This window comes from Prunus avium, chromosome 1 (genome assembly GCF_965620075.1).
Source record: "Prunus avium chromosome 1, drPruAviu1.hap1.1, whole genome shotgun sequence".
In the NCBI taxonomy this organism is placed as follows: Eukaryota; Viridiplantae; Streptophyta; class Magnoliopsida; order Rosales; family Rosaceae; genus Prunus; species Prunus avium.
In genome coordinates, this window is record NC_142284.1 from 29,491,306 (window position 1) to 29,509,328 (window position 18,023).

The following is an 18,023-nucleotide window of genomic DNA, read 5'->3' on the forward strand; positions in this document are numbered from 1 at the left end:
GCTTTCTTCACATGGGATCAAAGGTGACCAATTGTGGCTGCCTTTTGCTGCCAACCCATGTGGTCTTCTTTTGGTTGTTGAACAAAAACGAGTCTTCTGAACCAGACTTGGTGTAGGAAGGTCATAGGTTTCAAAACGTATCCAATGGTTCTCAAATTTGGATATGTTATACTAGACACCCATTGGAACAACTTCTATGAAGAAAGTATTCCCATCGGAGCAGTAGAAGTGTGCGCTTTGGGCCTTGCAAGTTGGCAGCCGAACAGAGACTGGAATTGACTTCATTTCATTTCTTTGCTTTACATGCATGCACATGCTTTCTCTATAATAGCTCCAGCATGTACCAACTTGCTCCTTTAGAATTTCATAGCTGGAATGCCTCCCCACTTCACTCATTATGTTGGATCCAAAGTCAATTGCAGCATGGGTGAGGCACATGGCTTAAAGGAGGAGACAAGGCTCAAAGCTGGCAGCTGCAAATCCTGCTGAGCAAGGTTGGGTGTTGGACGGGCTGAGCACTCCACAAATGTCCAATTGGGCTGAAATTTGGATATGTTGTAGTAGACACCCATTGGAACAAGTTTCATGAAGATCTTCACCTCATCCGAGCCCCAAAGAATGCTGATCCAAGGCCAAGAAGTTGACCTACGAAACTGGGCTGGAAATGGGCTGTAGCAAAAATGTGTTTGTCTTTAAGCTCATATTCCTCATATGCCAATCAGCCCTTAACATGCATGGATTGCATCATTTCCTATCCAAAGTCATCATTGTTACCTAAATGTCAATTAACTGAAAGATAAACACAAAAAGGATTAAAAGCACAAGTTTAACTAAAAAAACATAACCAAATCATAAGCTAGAAGGGTACAAAATGATATACAATTATGAACCGATCATATTCCATACTTCTAGCGATTGGATTTCCCTCAAAACTCACCAAATGACTCCTCCCACCATATTATCATGTTGCCCAAGTTTTGAGCTCGATCCGATATCAATGGGTGTGAGAAATTGGACAATTCAAGTTCAACGGCAGTTCGTTCCAAATTGGAGTGTATTCTATACTTCTAGCGATTGGATTTCCCTCAAAAGTCACCAAATGACTCCTAACACCATATTATCACGTTGCCCAAGTTTTGGGCTTGATCCGAAATCAATAGGTGTGAGAAATTGGACAATTCAAGTTCAACGACAGGTCGTCCCTAATTGGAGTGGTTGGTGTATTCCATACTTCTGGCGATTGGATTTCACTCAAAACTCACCAAATGACTTCGCCCACCATATTATGATGTTGCCCAAGTTTTGGGCTCGATCCGAAATCAATAGGTGAAAGAAATTGGACAATTCAATTTCAACGGCAGTTCGTTCCTAATTGGAGTGATCGGCGTATTCCATACTTCTAGCGATTGGATTGCACTCAAAACTCACGAAATGACTCCTGCCACCATATTCTGATGTTTCCCAAGTTTGGGGATCGATCCGAAATTAATAGGTGTGAGAAATTGGACAATTCAAGTTCAACGGCAGTTCGTTGCTAATTGGAGTGGTTGGTGTATTCCATACTTCTAAAGATTGGATTACACTCAAGACTCACCAAATGACTCCGCCCGCCATATTATGATGTTGCCCAAGTTTTGGGCTTGAACCGATATCAATAAGTGTCAGAAATTGGACAATTCAAGTTCAACGGCAGTTCGTTCCTAATTGGAGTGGTAGGTGTATTCCATACTTCTAGCGATTGGATTTCACTCAAAACTCACCAAATGACTCCTCCCACCATATTCTGATGTTGCCCAAGTTTTGGGCTCGATCCGAAATCAATAGGTGTGAGAAATTGGACAATTCAAGTTCGACGGCAGTTCGCTCCTAATAGGAGTGGTTGGTGTATTCCATACTTCTAGTGATTGGAATTTACTCAAAACTTACCAAATGACTCCTCCCACCATATTCTGATGTTGCCCAAGTTTGGGGCTCGATCCGAAATCAATAGGTGTGAGAAATTGGACAATTCAAGTTCAACGGCAGTTCGTTCCTAATTGGAGTGGTTGGTTTATTCCATACTTCTAAAGATTGGATTACACTCAAGACACGCCAAATGACTCCTCCCACCATACAATGACGTTGCCCAAGTTTTGGGCTTGAACCGATATCAATAGGTGTGAGAAATTGGACAATTCAAGTTCAACGGCAGTTCGTTCCAAATTAGAGTGGTTGGTGTATTCCATACTTCTAGCGATTGGATTTCACTCAAAACTCACAAAATGACTCCTCCCAACATATTATGATGTTGCCCAAGTTTTGGGCTCGTTCCAAAATCAATAGTTATAAGAAATTGGACAATTCAAGTTCAACGGCAGTTCGTTCCTAATTGGAGTGGTTGGTGTATTCCATACTTCTAGCGATTGGATTTCAATCAAAACTCACCAAATGACTCCTCCCACCATATTATGATGTTGCCCAAGTTTGGGCCTCGATCCGAAATCAATAGGTGTGAGAAATTGGACAATTCATGTTCAACGGCAGTTCGTTCCTAATTGGAGTGGTTGGTGTATTCCATACTTCTAGCGATAGGATTTCACTCAAAACTCCCCAAATGACTCCTCCCACCATATTATGATGTTGCCCAAGTTTGGGCCTCGATCTGAAATCAATAGATGTGAGAAATTGGACAATTCAAGTTCAACGGCAGTTCGTTCCTAATTGGAGTGGTTGGTGTATTCTATACTTCTAGCGATTGGATTTCACTCAAAACTCACCAAATGACTCCTGACTCCATATTATCATGTTGCCCAAGTTTTGGGCTCGATCTGAAATCAATAGGTGTGAGAAATTGGACAATTCAAGTTCAACGGCAGTTCGTTCCTAATTGGAGTGGTTGGTGTATTCCATACTTCTAGCGATTGGATTTCACTCAAAACTCACCAAATGACTCCCCCCACCATATTATCATGTTGCCCAAGTTTTGGGCTCGATCCGAAATCAATAGGTGTGAGAAATTGGACAATTCAAGTTCAACGGCAGTTCGTTTCTAATTGGAGTGGTTGGTGTATTCCATACTTCTAGCAGTTGGATTTCACTCAAAACTCACCAAATGACTCCTCCCACCATATTCTGATGTTGCCCAAGTTTTGGGCTCGATCCGAAATCAATAGGTGACAGAAATTGGACAATTCAAGTTCAACGGCAGTTCGTTCTAAATTGGAGTGGTTGGTGTATTCCATACTTCTAGCGATTGGATTTCACTCAAAACTCACCAAATGACTCCTCCCACCATATTATGATGTTGCCCAAATTTTGGGCTCGATCCGAAATCAATAGGTGAAAGAAATTGGACAATTCAAGTTCAACGGCAGTTCGTTCCTAATTGGAGTGGTTGGTGTATTCCATACTTCTTGCGATTGGATTTCACTCAAAACTCACCAAATGACTCCTCCCACCATATTATGATGTCGCCCAAGTTTGGGGCTCGATCCGAAATCAATAGGCGTGAGAAATTGGACAATTCAAGTTCAACGGCAGTTCGTTCCTAATTGGAGTGGTTCGTGTATTCCGTACTTCTAGCGATTGGATTTCACTCAAAACTTACCGAATGACTCCTCCCACCATATTATGATGTTGCCCAAGTTTTGGGCTCGATCCGATATCAATAGGTGAAAGAAATTGGACAATTCAAGTTCAACGGCAGTTCGTTCCTAATTGGAGTGGTTGGTGTATTCCATACTTCTAGCGATTGGATTTCACTCAAAACTCACCAAATGACTCCTCCCACCACATTCTGATGTTGCCCAAGTTTGGGCCTCGATCCGAAATCAATGGGTGTGAGAAATTGGACAATACAAGTTCAACGGCAGTTCGTTCCCAATTGGAGTGGTTGGTGTATTCCATACTTCTAGCGATTGGATTTCCCTCAAAACTCACCAAATGACTCCTCCCACCATATTATGATGTTGCCCAAGTTTTGGGCTCGATCCGAAATCAATAGGTGAAAGAAATTGGACAATTCAAGTTCAACGGCAGTTCATTCCTAATTGGAGTTGTTGGTGTATTCCACACTTCTAGCGATTGGATTTCCCTCAAAACTCACCAAATGACTCCTCCCACCATATTATCATGTTGCCCAGGTTTTGGGCTCGTTCCGAAATCAATAGGTGTGAGAAATTGGACAATTCAAGTTCAATGGCAGTTCGTTCCTAATTGGAGTGTATTCTATACTTCTAGCGATTGGATTTCACTCAAAACTCACCAAATGACTTCTAAAACCATATTTTGATGTTGCCCATGTTTTGGGCTCGATCCGAAATCAACAGGCGTGAGAAATTGGACAATTCAAGTTCGACGGAAGTTCGTTCCTAATTGGAGTGGTTGGTGTATTCCATACTTCTAGCGATTGGATTTCACTCAAAACTCACCAAATGACTCCTCCCACCATATTATGGTGTTGCCCGAGTTTTGGGATCGATCCGAAACCAATATGTGAAAGAAATTGGACAATTCAAGTTCAACGGCAGTTCGTTCCTAATTGGTGGGGTTGGTGTATTCCATACATCTAGCGATTGGATTTCACTCAAAACTCACCAAATGACTCCTGACACCATATTATGATGTTGCCCAAGTTTGGGGCTCGATCCGAAATCAATAGGTGTGAGAAATTGGACAATTCAAGTTCAACGGCAGTTCGTTCCTAATTGTTGTGGTTGGTGTATTCCATACTTCTAGCGATTGGATTTCACTCAAAACTCACCAAATGACTCCTGACACCATATTATTATGTTGCCGAAGTTTGGGGCTCGATCCGAAATCAATAGGTGTGAGAAATTGGACAATTCAAGTTCAACGGCAGTTCGTTCCTAATTGGAGTGGTTGGTGTATTCCATACTTCTAGCGACTGGATTTCACTCAAAACTCACCAAAGACTCCTCCCACCATATTATGATGTTGCCCAAGTTTGGGGCTCGATCCGAAATCAATAGGGGTGAGAAATTGGACAATTCAAGTTCAACGGCAGTTCGTTCCTACTTGGATAGGTTGGTGTATTCCATACTTCTAGCGACTGGATTTCACTCAAAACTCACCAAATGACTCCTGACACCGTATTATGATGTTGCCCAAGTTTGGGGCTCGATCCGAACTCAATAGGTGTGAGAAATTGGACAATTCAAGTTCAACGGCAGTTCGTTCCTAATTGGAGTGGTTGGTGTATTCCATACTTCTAGCGATTGGATTTCACTCAAAACTCACCAAATGACTCCTGACACCATATTATGATGTTGCCCAAGTTTGGGGCCCGATCCGAAATCAATAGGTGTGAGAAATTGGACAATTCAAGTTCAACGGCAGTTCGTTCTTAATTGGAGTGGTTGGTGTATTCCATACCTCTAGCGATTGGATTTCTCTCAAAACTCACCAAATGACTCTTCCCACCATATTATGGTGTTGCCCAAGTTTTGGGCTCGATCCGAAACCAATAGGTGAAAGAAATTGGACAACTCAAGTTCAACGGCAGTTCATTCCTAATTGGTGTGGTTGGTGTATTCCATACTTCTAACGATTGGATTTCACCCAAAACTCACCAAATGACTCCTGACACCATATGATGATGTTCCCATGTTTGGGGCTCGATCCGAAATCAATAGGTGTGAGAAATTGGACAATTCAAGTTCAACGGCAGTTCCTTCCTAATTGGTGTGGTTGGTGTATTCCATACTTCTAGCGATTGGATTCCACTCAAAAATCACCAAATGACTCCTGACACCATATTATGATGTTGCCGAAGGTTGGGGCTCGATCCGAAATCAATAGGTGTGAGAAATTGGACAATTCAAGTTCAACGGCAGTTCGTTCCTAATTGGAGTGCTTGGTGTATTCCATACTTCTAGCGATTGGATTTCACTGAAAACTCCCCAAATGACTCCTCCCACCATATTATGAAGTTGCTCAAGTTTTGGGCTCGATACGAAATTAATAGGTGAAAGAAATTGGACAATTCAAGTTCAACGGCAGTTCGTTCCTAATTGGAGTTGTTGCTGTATTCCATACGTCTAGCGATTGGATTTTACTCAAAACTCACCAAATGACTCCTCCCACCATATTATGATGTTGCCCAAGTTTTTGGCTCGATCCGAATTCAACAGGTGTGAGAAATTGGACAATTCAAGTTCAACGACAGTTCGTTCCTAATTGGAGTGCTTGGTATATTCCATACTTCTAGCGATTGGATTTCACTCAAAACTCACCAAATGACTCCTCCCACCATATTATGAAGTTGCTCAAGTTTTGGGCTCGATCCGAAATTAATAGGTGAAAGAAATTGGACAATTCAAGTTCAACGGCAGTTCGTTCCTAATTGGAGTAGTTGGTGTATTCCATACTTCTAGCGATTGGATTTCACTCAAAACTCACCAAATGACTCCTCCCACCATATTATGTTGCTGCCCAAGTTTTGGGCTCAATCGGAAACAATAGGTGTGAGACATTGGACAATTCAAGTTCAACGGCAGTTCGTTCCTAATTGGAGTGGTTGGTGTATTCCATACTTCTAGGGATTGGATTTCACTCAAAACTCACCAAATGACTCCTCCCACCATATTATCATGTTGCACAAGTTTTGGGCTCGATCGGACACAATAGGTGTGAGAAATTGGACAATTCAAGTTCAACGGCAGTTCGTTCCAAATTGGAGTGGTTGGTGTATTCCAGACATCTAGCGATTGGATTTCACCCAAAACTCACGAAATGACCCCTCCCACTATATTATCATGTTGCCCAGGTTTTGGGCTCGATCCGAAATCAATAGGTGTGAGAAATTGGACAGTTCAAGTTCAACGGCAGTTCGTTCCTTATTGGAGTGATTGGTGTATTCCATACTTCTAGCGATTGGATTTCACTCAAAACTCACCAAATGACTCCTCCCACCATATTATGATGTTGCCCAAGTTTGGGGCTCTATCCGAAATCAATAGGTGTGAGAAATTGGACAATTCAAGTTCAACGGCAGTTCGTTCCTAATTCGAGTGGTTGGTGTATTGCGTACTTCTAGCGATTGGATTTCACTCAAAACTCACAAAATGACTCCTCCCACCATATTATGACGTTGCCCAAGTTTTGGACTCGATACGAAATCAATAGCTGTGAGAAATTGGTCAATTCAAGTTCAACGGTACTTCGTTCCTAATTGGAGTGGTTGGTGTATTCCATACTTCAAGCGATCGGATTTCACTCAAAACTCACCAAATGACTCCTCCCACCATATTATGATGTTGCCCAAGTTTGGGGCTCGATCCGAAATCAATAGCTGTGAGAAATTGGACAATTCAAGTTCAACGGCAGTTCGTTCCTAATTGGAGTGGTCGGTGTATTCCACACTTCTAGCGATTGGATTTCACTCAAAACTCACCAAATGACTCCCCCCACCATATTATGAAGTTGCCCAAGTTTTGGGCTCGATCAGAAATTAATAGGTGAAAAAAATTGGACAATTCAAGTTCAACGGCAGTTCGTTCCTAATTGGACTGGTCGTTGTATTCCATACTTGTAGCGATTGGATTTCACTCAAAACTCACCAAATGACTCCTCCCACCATATTATGAAGTTGCTCAAGTTTTGGGCTCGATCGGACACAATAGGTGTGAGAAATTGGACAATTCAAGTTCAACGGCAGTTCGTTCCAAATTGGAGTGGTTGGTGTATTCCAGACATCTAGCGATTGGATTTCACCCAAAACTCACGAAATGACCCCTCCCACTATATTATCATGTTGCCCAGGTTTTGGGCTCGATCCGAAATCAATAGGTGTGAGAAATTGGACAGTTCAAGTTCAACGGCAGTTCGTTCCTTATTGGAGTGATTGGTGTATTCCATACTTCTAGCGATTGGATTTCACTCAAAACTCACCAAATGACTCCTCCCACCATATTATGATGTTGCCCAAGTTTGGGGCTCTATCCGAAATCAATAGGTGTGAGAAATTGGACAATTCAAGTTCAACGGCAGTTCGTTCCTAATTCGAGTGGTTGGAGTATTCCATACTTCTAGCGATTGGATTTCACTCAAAACTCACAAAATGACTCCTCCCACCATATTATGACGTTGCCCAAGTTTTGGGCTCGATACGAAATCAATAGCTGTGAGAAATTGGTCAATTCAAGTTCAACGGTACTTCGTTCCTAATTCGACTGGTCGGTGTATTCCATACTTGTAGCGATTGGATTTCACTCAAAACTCACCAAATGACTCCTCCCACCATATTATGAAGTTGCTCAAGTTTTGGGCTTGATCCGAAATTAATAGGTGAAAGAAATTGGACAATTCAAGTTCAACGGCAGTTCGTTCCTAATTGGAGTGGTTGGTGTATTCCATACTTCTAGCGATTGGATTTCACAAAAAACTCTCCAAATGACTCCTCCAACCATATTATGATGTTGCCCAAGTTTTGGGTTCGATCCGATATCAATAGGTGTGAGAAATTGGACAATTCAAGTTCAACCGCAGTTCGTTACAAATTGGATTTCACTCAAAACTCACAAAATGACTCCTCCCAACATATTATGATGTTGCCCAAGTTTTGGGCTCGTTCCAAAATCAATAGTTATAAGAAATTGGACAATTGAAGTTCAACGGTACTTCGTTCCTAATTGGAGTGGTTGGTTGTTGTGTAGATACAGCTGCACCAAAATGGATTCAGTTGCATCCTCAACTTGTGATACTCGCAAGTGCACGAGCCGTTGGTAGTTTAGCATATGTAAGTGCGAGGTCGATCCCACGAGGATTGGTGATTGAATGATCCAATTCATTTCCCTACACAAAACATAAATGAAAACAAAAGGAAATAAATACAACAAGAAAGAAAGAAAATAACTAACTCAAGCAGATAAGTTCCCAAGTTCAATTTAGATTAATGGATTGATTCTAGCTAAAGTATGATTAAGCCATGGTGTGTGGTCATAACCTTGTGTTCCTAATTCCCTAATTTGATCATTTGTTGTCTAACCTAAAATTAAGCATTAGGAACCCATTAAGCATAGAAGAACAATTTAAACAACCAAGCATGTATCTAATCCCTGTTGTCGAATGTCCATACATACTCTTCCTATTCATAGTTCAATTCGAATTAAAGCATGGTGTCTACTCTTAATTCAAACCAAGATAGCTAACATGCAAGCCTAAATGGTGATCAATCATTCAAACTAGCATATTAACTTATAAGCATAATGAATAAGAACAAAAATCATAATTGAAACTTGGAAACGAATCAAACTTGAAACTAAAGAAAAGAATTTACATAACAATGAAAATTAAGTAGAACTTGGAAAAACTTAAGGAGAATTTCAACACAAAAGATTTCATTACAACAATTGAAAACTAGAAAGAGAAACTAAGAGAATTTGAGGGAGAGAAGGGAAGGGAGCTCTAGAGAAGTGTTTGAGAGCTCCCCCCCTTGGGGTGTGTTTACAAGCTTGGGAAACCTCACTATATATAGGCCTAAGGAAGCTGAAAATCTGAATTAAGTATGGCTAATGCATACAACACTTGTTTTATAAAATCTGAAATGGTTGATGCACTTCACTAATTCATACAACACTTCCATTATAAAATCTGAAATGGTTGATGCACTTCACTAATAAATCCCACCAGCAGCCCTAGCTCATCTTCATGTCACCATGACCAAGCTTCCAACCAGAAATAATAGCTCATCCTGAGGTCAGCATGACCAGCAACTTCAAGGGCTTACGAATTGGGCTTCCCTTAAGCAAATTAAGACTTTAAGCACTCAAACTTGAAGTTCAGAATGTCTTCTTTCCAGCCATATATCATTTGGGCCAATCCAAGGTCGGAGGAGGAAGTTAAGGCCAAAACAAATTGCTAACTCATTTTGCGCGCTGATAAAATCCATCCTGAGCATGGCTCTGTGTTTGCTAGGTAACAGACTCCATATTTGTCCAATGGGGCTGAATTTTGGATATGTTATAGTACACACCCATTGGAACAACTTTCATGAAGAATGTGGCCTCATCCGAGCTATGTAGGTTGCTGAAACAAAGCTTACAATATGACCTACGAAACTGAGCTGGCAGGGGACTGTAGCCAAAATTGAGTTTGTCTTTAAGCTCTTCATCCATTCATCCAAATTAGGCCCTAACATGCATGGATTGCATCATTTACTATCCAAAGCCCTCATTATTACCTAAAGCTCAATGAACTGAAAGATAAACACAAAAAGGATTAAAAGCACAAGTTTAACTCAAAAACATAACCAAATCATAAGCTAGAAGGGTACAAAATGATATGTAAATATGCACCGATCAAATACCCCCAAACCTAGATTTTGCTAGTCCTCGAGCAAAACAACACAAAACAAAGTTTAAAACAAAACAAGAAGTTAACTAGACCACTTTCGTAGGTAACTCGATTGCATTGAGCGAATGCAACAAGCCTTTAAACCTCTAGGCATCCCTAGTAGGAGGAGTTGTGTCTCCTGAGGGTTTAACAGATACGATACCCACAAACGTTTTTCTAACTCTACAAAACAAAATGGTTAGAAAACTTAATAGATTTGTTAGTCCTTAAGCAAAAACAAAAACAAAAACCAAAACAAAAATAATTACAAAAACAAAAACAAAAATAAAAGAAATAAAAATACAACTCAAAACAATCTTTCCGAACATTTTCTGAAGAGAAATGACTCATGCACATGACTCAAAAATTTTAACAATAAAAACTCAATTTTAGAAATTATTTACAAGGCGGCAAAGTTCAAAACACAACATGCTCAAAGTGTGGTAGTGTGATAGCCAAATGTAACAAATTCCCCAATCTTAGTTTTCACACAATTTCAAAAATCATACAAAGCACAAATTCAACTTCAAATCTCACCAAAGTTGTCCTCTCACAAATGAATCACTCAGAAGAGGGCTATAATGCAACACTCAGTTATAAACATGAGATTAGAGTTAAACCATAAAGACTTAACTCGAAATAGAAAGATGAAGAACTTGCATTAATATGATCTCAAGAAGGATGCCAAACACTTAAAAGTAAGAAAATGCATGCAATTCAACCATATGACATTTAAGATCAATTTAGGTCTTTAGCATAGGTTGTAATGGGGCCAAGGGTGTAAGGTGAGTAAGAAATGAAGGGTATGGATAAAACAAAGTCCAAGAAACTCAAAATATAAGAGCATAAAACAATTGTTTACAAGACTTCGAATCATCACGATTAGATTTTTTCTTTTACACGATCAAAACTCCTTATACCTTCATTTACAATTATTCATACTCCTTTCCTTGAATTGAACAAACACCAATTTATTTAGAAGGCCCAAAAATGAAACCCAAAAATGAAATTTCATTCAACCACGAGTTTATCACAATTTTTTCTCTTTTCTTTTCTTTTCTTTCACCAATTGAGTGAATTTTTTTTTTCTTTATGTAATATCCCTTCCCAAACTTAGCATGAAAAACACATCCGAATTAGAGCTCATGAGTTCCTTAGAAAGGTAAATTCTTATTTTTCGGGCTAAGGTGAGGAAATATAATTGGTAAAATGAAAGAAAAGGTTTACATGTAGGCTCAAAATGGTTAACAATGGAAAATCATGCTTAAGCATGCATAAGGTTAGCTTGAAAGGCACAAACGATCCAAAGAGGGCCTTAATATCACTTCTTAAATGTCATGAAATCAAATTGCATAAGAATCAATGACTTTTAAGTGTTCAACCAAATCAATGAATAATGAGATCAACAACTTTGATGACAAGAAAATAAGAGTATGTATATAACACTCATGAATTGAAGTACAAGGCTCAAAAGCTCACTTTATATAGTTGGTTAAATAAGTCTAATTTATGATTCATACAATTCTTTAGATCATGCAAATCCTTTAATTGGAAAATTATGAAACAAATGGCAAGTGCAAAGAAGGTTTCGAACATGTCATGCTAGAACGATGCCAAATTAATTAATTAATTAATTATTATTTTTTTACAATAAAAATTTACAAGGAAAAAAAATAAATAAAAAATAAAATTCAATTTTTTATTTAAGTCATGCAACATTTATCACAATCTCATCAAATGTGTTCGGAAAGTGACTAAACAAAACAAGATTCAAAACAAGAAAGAAATTTAAATTTTTTTTATTTTTTATTTTTTTAAAATTTTAAGAAAAACCAAGTTTACTTGCTAAACTCCAATACCCCCAAACCTAGAAATGAGCATTGTCCTCAATGTTTAAAAATTAGCCACAAACAATGTCATAACAACAAATGAAAGGTATTAAAGCAAATAAAAAAAAATCACAAAATCACAAAAGAAAAGAAAAACAAAATAATTATAAAATAAAAATTACAACACAAACAAACAAAAAAAAAAAAAAATGAAACAGTAAACCCTAATCACACAATTCTGAAACCCAAAAAAATTTTGAAGCCCAAAGCCCACAATTTCGAAACACAAACCACGGTGAATTTAACCCACTTTGAAACCCAAACTAAAGTGAAACCCGACCCACAATTTGTTTACATTTCCGGCTTTTTATTATTATTTAGTTTTGTAAAAACAAACTATCGAACCGTGATTAGCAACACAAAGAGCGGGATTTTAACATGGGTCATGATGTCTCGGTTCAGTGTAAGGGACCAACAGACAGGGCGAGACACGTGTCGACACATAGAGGCGCCGCAGACTCCACAAGCAAAAATTACGGGCTCATGGAAAGGCGCGAAGACTTTACTGAACGCGTTCGTTCAGAAAAGACACGTCATGATAAATGAGTTGGGTATGGTTGGAAGGCGAGAAGGTTGTGGGACTCAAGGAATGCTTGGAGATTCAGAAAATGCTCAGATGCTGTAATGGCTAGGGTTTGTCAAAGACTAAGTCTATAAGAAAGGGTGAAAAAAACGCAAACTCAGAAACACACAAAAGAGAAAAGAAAGAAAGAAGAAAAGAGAGTGAGAAATCAAATGGCCTCTAACTACCCATTTTCGTTGGATCTCAACCTAGCTCCACCGACTCAGACACGAGGCCAAGCAGCGGCACCAGTATGGATGCCCTACTTTGCTTCCGCACGGGGGCCTGTGACAGTAACTGACTCAATACTCCTGGACAACGATGTTGCCATTGGAGTGGCTAGAAATTTAGTGACTCCTAAAGATATACGTGTTCTGGGGACAAGGGATGACAACCGGGTCGTGAGCGATGCCCTGGCACTGAGCGTGCAGAGTACAGCAACAGTCGCAAGTTTGGGTCATCGCCTACTTGCGAAGTCCCATGAGGTAGAGGTGCTCAAAGCTCAGTTGGCGGCGGAGCGAAGTATGGTTGAAGATTGTCAGAGTGCTATAAAAAGCTTGAAAAGGGAAAGGTCAAGGATAGTGGAGGTGAATCGACACCAGCTAGAAGTATTGCGGGACGAGAATAAAAACCTATCAAAGATGGTAGAGTTGTATTCTCGCGACATGCGAAAGCAGCTGGAGGACCTAGACAGACCGGGTAAACGCAAACAAGCAGATCGTGAGAGTAGTTACGCTCAAGCTAAGATTGCGATCTTTGGGAGCTCAAGTGATGAGCCCCAAGAAGCTGTGCGTGAAGCCCCGGAAGAGGACAGCCAGAGGGCCAAACTCAAAGCTCCAATGGTCGAGACACCAAGCACTGAGAAGAAATGACTTCTACTGCATTATTGATGTTTTTATTTTATTTTATTTTATTTTTTTTGGTTGTTTTTGTCTTTATTTTGTTTTGGAAATAAAAGAGTAAATTTGCAAAAGGAAAAAGAAAACGGAAAAGAAAGCACACTTTCCAAACTTAAATCAAACGAAGACGACAAACGGAAATGGAAGCACAGTTCCCTAACTAAAATAAAATAAAGATGATAGCCGAAAGGGAAAGGCAAAAACACAAAGCTCTAGAAAATGAAAGTAACGGGCAAAAACATTAAACACCAGAAAACACGGAAAAAAGTAAAGTAAAAGTAAAGGTGCTCCCCCTTGAAGCGATTAGGTCGAGCATGCCTGGGAAATCTGAAATGGTGTTGGCTCTCTCTCATCAGCATATGTCTATTTAAACCACACCTCTGCAAGCGGATGATACCCAGCATTTCTTCCTGCAACTCAAGGAAAAACATCAAAAAATCCAGAAACAGAAAAAAAAATGGCATCCTCATGCACTCACCTTGATGATCTCAACCTTGAGCTCTCACTTGCACCACCGAATGCCCAGACAAGGGCTCCTCCAAACACTGTCTTTCCAAACTCTTCATATCATCACGGCACGGCCTCAAACTTTGCTGAGGTAATACCGAACTTTTCTGAGGCACTGTCGAACAGAGCAGTGCTGCTAGGAGGCATGATTAGCAGCAAGCTCACTCCGACAGATCATCTGCATGTGGCACAGAGGTCTGATAAGGCAGCGGTAGAGGAGTCCCACAATTTAACTGTGCTCCACGCGGTCTCCGCTACCAATTTGGGCATGCGATTACTGGCGAGGACAAGGGAGTGTGCCGCGATGAGCGAGGAAATAGCTTCCTTGAAGGCTATGGTGGCGGACTTGCAGAAGCGTCTCTACTGTGCCAAGTTTTTCTTAAAATTTTAAGAAAAACCAAGTTTACTTGCTAAACTCCAATAATTTACATAATGAAAAGTAAAGTGGAACTAAGAAAAAACTTAAGGAGAATTTCAACACAAAAGATTTCATTACAACAATTGAAAACTAGAAAGAGAAACTAAGAGAATTTGAGGGAGAGAAGGGAAGGGAGCTCTAGAGAAGTGTTTGAGAGCTCCCCCCCTTGGGGTGTGTTTACAAGCTTGGGAAACCTCACTATATATAGGCCTAAGGAAGCTGAAAATCTGAATTAAGTATGGCTAATGCATACAACACTTGTTTTATAAAATCTGAAATGGTTGATGCACTTCACTAATGCATACAACACTTCCATTATAAAATCTGAAATGGTTGATGCACTTCACTAATAAATCCCACCAGCAGCCCTAGCTCATCTTCATGTCACCATGACCAAGCTTCCAACCAGAAATAATAGCTCATCCTGAGGTCAGCATGACCAGCAACTTCAAGGGCTTACGAATTGGGCTTTCCTTAAGCAAATTAAGACTTTAAGCACTCAAACTTGAAGTTCAGAATGTCTTCTTTCCAGCCATATATCATTTGGGCCAATCCAAGGTCGGAGGAGGAAGTTAAGGCCAAAACAAATTGCTAACTCATTTTGCGCGCTGATAAAATCCATCCTGAGCATGGCTCTGTGTTTGCTAGGTAACAGACTCCATATTTGTCCAATGGGGCTGAATTTTGGATATGTTATAGTACACACCCATTGGAACAACTTTCATGAAGAATGTGGCCTCATCCGAGCTATGTAGGTTGCTGAAACAAAGCTTACAATATGACCTACGAAACTGAGCTGGCAGGGGACTGTAGCCAAAATTGAGTTTGTCTTTAAGCTCTTCATCCATTCATCCAAATTAGGCCCTAACATGCATGGATTGCATCATTTACTATCCAAAGCCCTCATTATTACCTAAAGCTCAATGAACTGAAAGATAAACACAAAAAGGATTAAAAGCACAAGTTTAACTCAAAAACATAACCAAATCATAAGCTAGAAGGGTACAAAATGATATGTAAATATGCACCGATCATTGGTGTATTCCATACTTCAAGCGATTGGATTTCACTCAAAACTCACCAAATGACTCCTCCCACCATATTATGATGTTGCCCAAGTTTGGAGCTCGATTCGAAATCAATATTTGTGAGAAATTGGACAATTCAAGTTCAACGGCAGTTCGTTCCTAATTGGAGTGGTTGGTGTATTCCATACTTCTAGCGATTGGATTTCACTCAAAACTCACCAAATGACTCATCCCACCATATTTTGAAGTTGCCCAAGTTTTGGGCCCGATCCGAAATCAATAAGTGTGAGAAATTGGACAATTCAAGTTCAACGGCAGTTCGTTCCTAATTGGAGTGGTTGGTGTATTCCGTACTTCTAGCGATTGGATTTCACTCAAAACTCTCCAAATGACTCCTCCCACCGTATTATGATGTTGCCCAAGTTTTGGACTCGATCCGAAATCAATAGGGGAAAGGAATTGGACAATTCAAGTTCAACGGCAGTTCGTTCCTAATTGGAGTGGTTGGTGTATTCCATACTTCTAGCGATTGGATTTCACTCAAAACTCACCAAATGACTCCTCCCACCACATTATGATGTTGCCCAAGTTTGGGGCTCCATCCGAAATCAATAGGTGTGAGAAATTGGACAATTCAAGTTCAACGGCAGTTCGTTACAAATTGAAGTGGTTGGTGTATTCCATACTTCTACCTAATGGATTGCACTCAAAACTCACCAAATGACTCCTCCCACCTTATTATGATATTGCCCAAGTTTTGGGTTCGATCCGAAATCAATAGGTATGAGAAATTGGACAATTCAAGTTCAACGGCAGTTCGTTCCTAATTGGAGTGGTTGGTGTATTCCATACTTCTAGCGATTGGATTTCACTCAAAACTCACCAAATGACTCCTCCCACCACATTATGATGTTGCCCAAGTTTGGGGCTCCATCCGAAATCAATAGGTGTGAGAAATTGGACAATTTAAGTTCAACGGCAGTTCGTTACAAAATGAAGTGGTTGGTGTATTCCATACTTCTACCTAATGGATTGCACTCAAAACTCACCAAATGACTCCTCCCACCTTATTATGATATTGCCCAAGTTTTGGGTTCGATCCGAAATCAATAGGTGTGAGAAATTGGACTATTCAAGTTCAACGGCAGTTCGTTCCTAATTGGAGTGGTTGGTGTATTCCACACTTCTAGCGATTGGATTTCACTCAAAACTCACCAAATGACTCCTCCCACCACATTATGATGTTGCCCAAGTTTAGGGCTCCATCCGAAATCAATAGGTGTGAGAAATTCGACAATTCAAGTTCAACGGCAGTTCGTTACAACTTGAAGTGTTTGGTGTATTCCATACTTCTACCTAATGGATTGCACTCAAAACTCACCAAATGACTCCTCCCACCTTATTATGATATTGCCCAAGTTTTGGGTTCGATCCGAAATCAATAGGTATGAGAAATTGGACAATTCAAGTTCAACGGCAGTTCGTTCCTAATTGGAGTGGTTGGTGTATTCCATACTTCTAGCGATTGGATTTCACTCAAAACTCACCAAATGACTGCTCCCACCATATTATGATGTTACCCAAGTTTTGGGCTCGATCCGAAATCCATAGGTGTTCCAAATTGGACAATTGAAGTTCAACGGCAGTTCGTTCCTAATTGGAGTGGTTGGTGTATTCCATACTTCTAGCGATTGGATTTCACTCAAAACTCACCAAATGACTCCTCCCACCACATTACGATGTTGCCCAAGTTTTGGGCTCGATATGAAATCAAGAGGTGTGAGAAATTGGACAATTCAAGTTCAACGGAAGTTCGTTCCTAATTGGAGTGGTTGGTGTATTCCATACTTCTAGCGATTGGATTTCACTCAAAACTCACCAAATGACTACTCCCACCATATTGTGATGTTACCCAAGTTTTGGGCTCGATCCGAAATCAATAGGTGTGAGAAATTGGACAATTCAAGTTCAACGGCAGTTCGTTCCTAATTGGAGTGGTTGGTGTATTCCATACTTCTAGCGTTTGGATTTCACTCAAAAATCACCAAATGACTCCTCCCATCATATTATGATGTTGCCCAAGTTTTGGGCTCGATCTGAAATCAAGAGGTGTGAGAAATTGGACAATTCAAGTTCAACGGCAGTTCGTTCCTAATTGGAGTGTTTGGTGTATTCCATACTTCTAGCGATTGGATTTCACTCAAAACTCACCAAATGACTACTCCCACCATATTATGATGTTACCCAACTTTGGGCTCAATCCGAAATTCGTAGGTGTTCCAAATTGGACAATTCAAGTTCAACGGCAGTTCGTTCCTAATTGGAGTGGTTAGTTGATTCCATACGTATAGCGATTGGATTTCACTCAAAACTCTGCAAATGACTCCT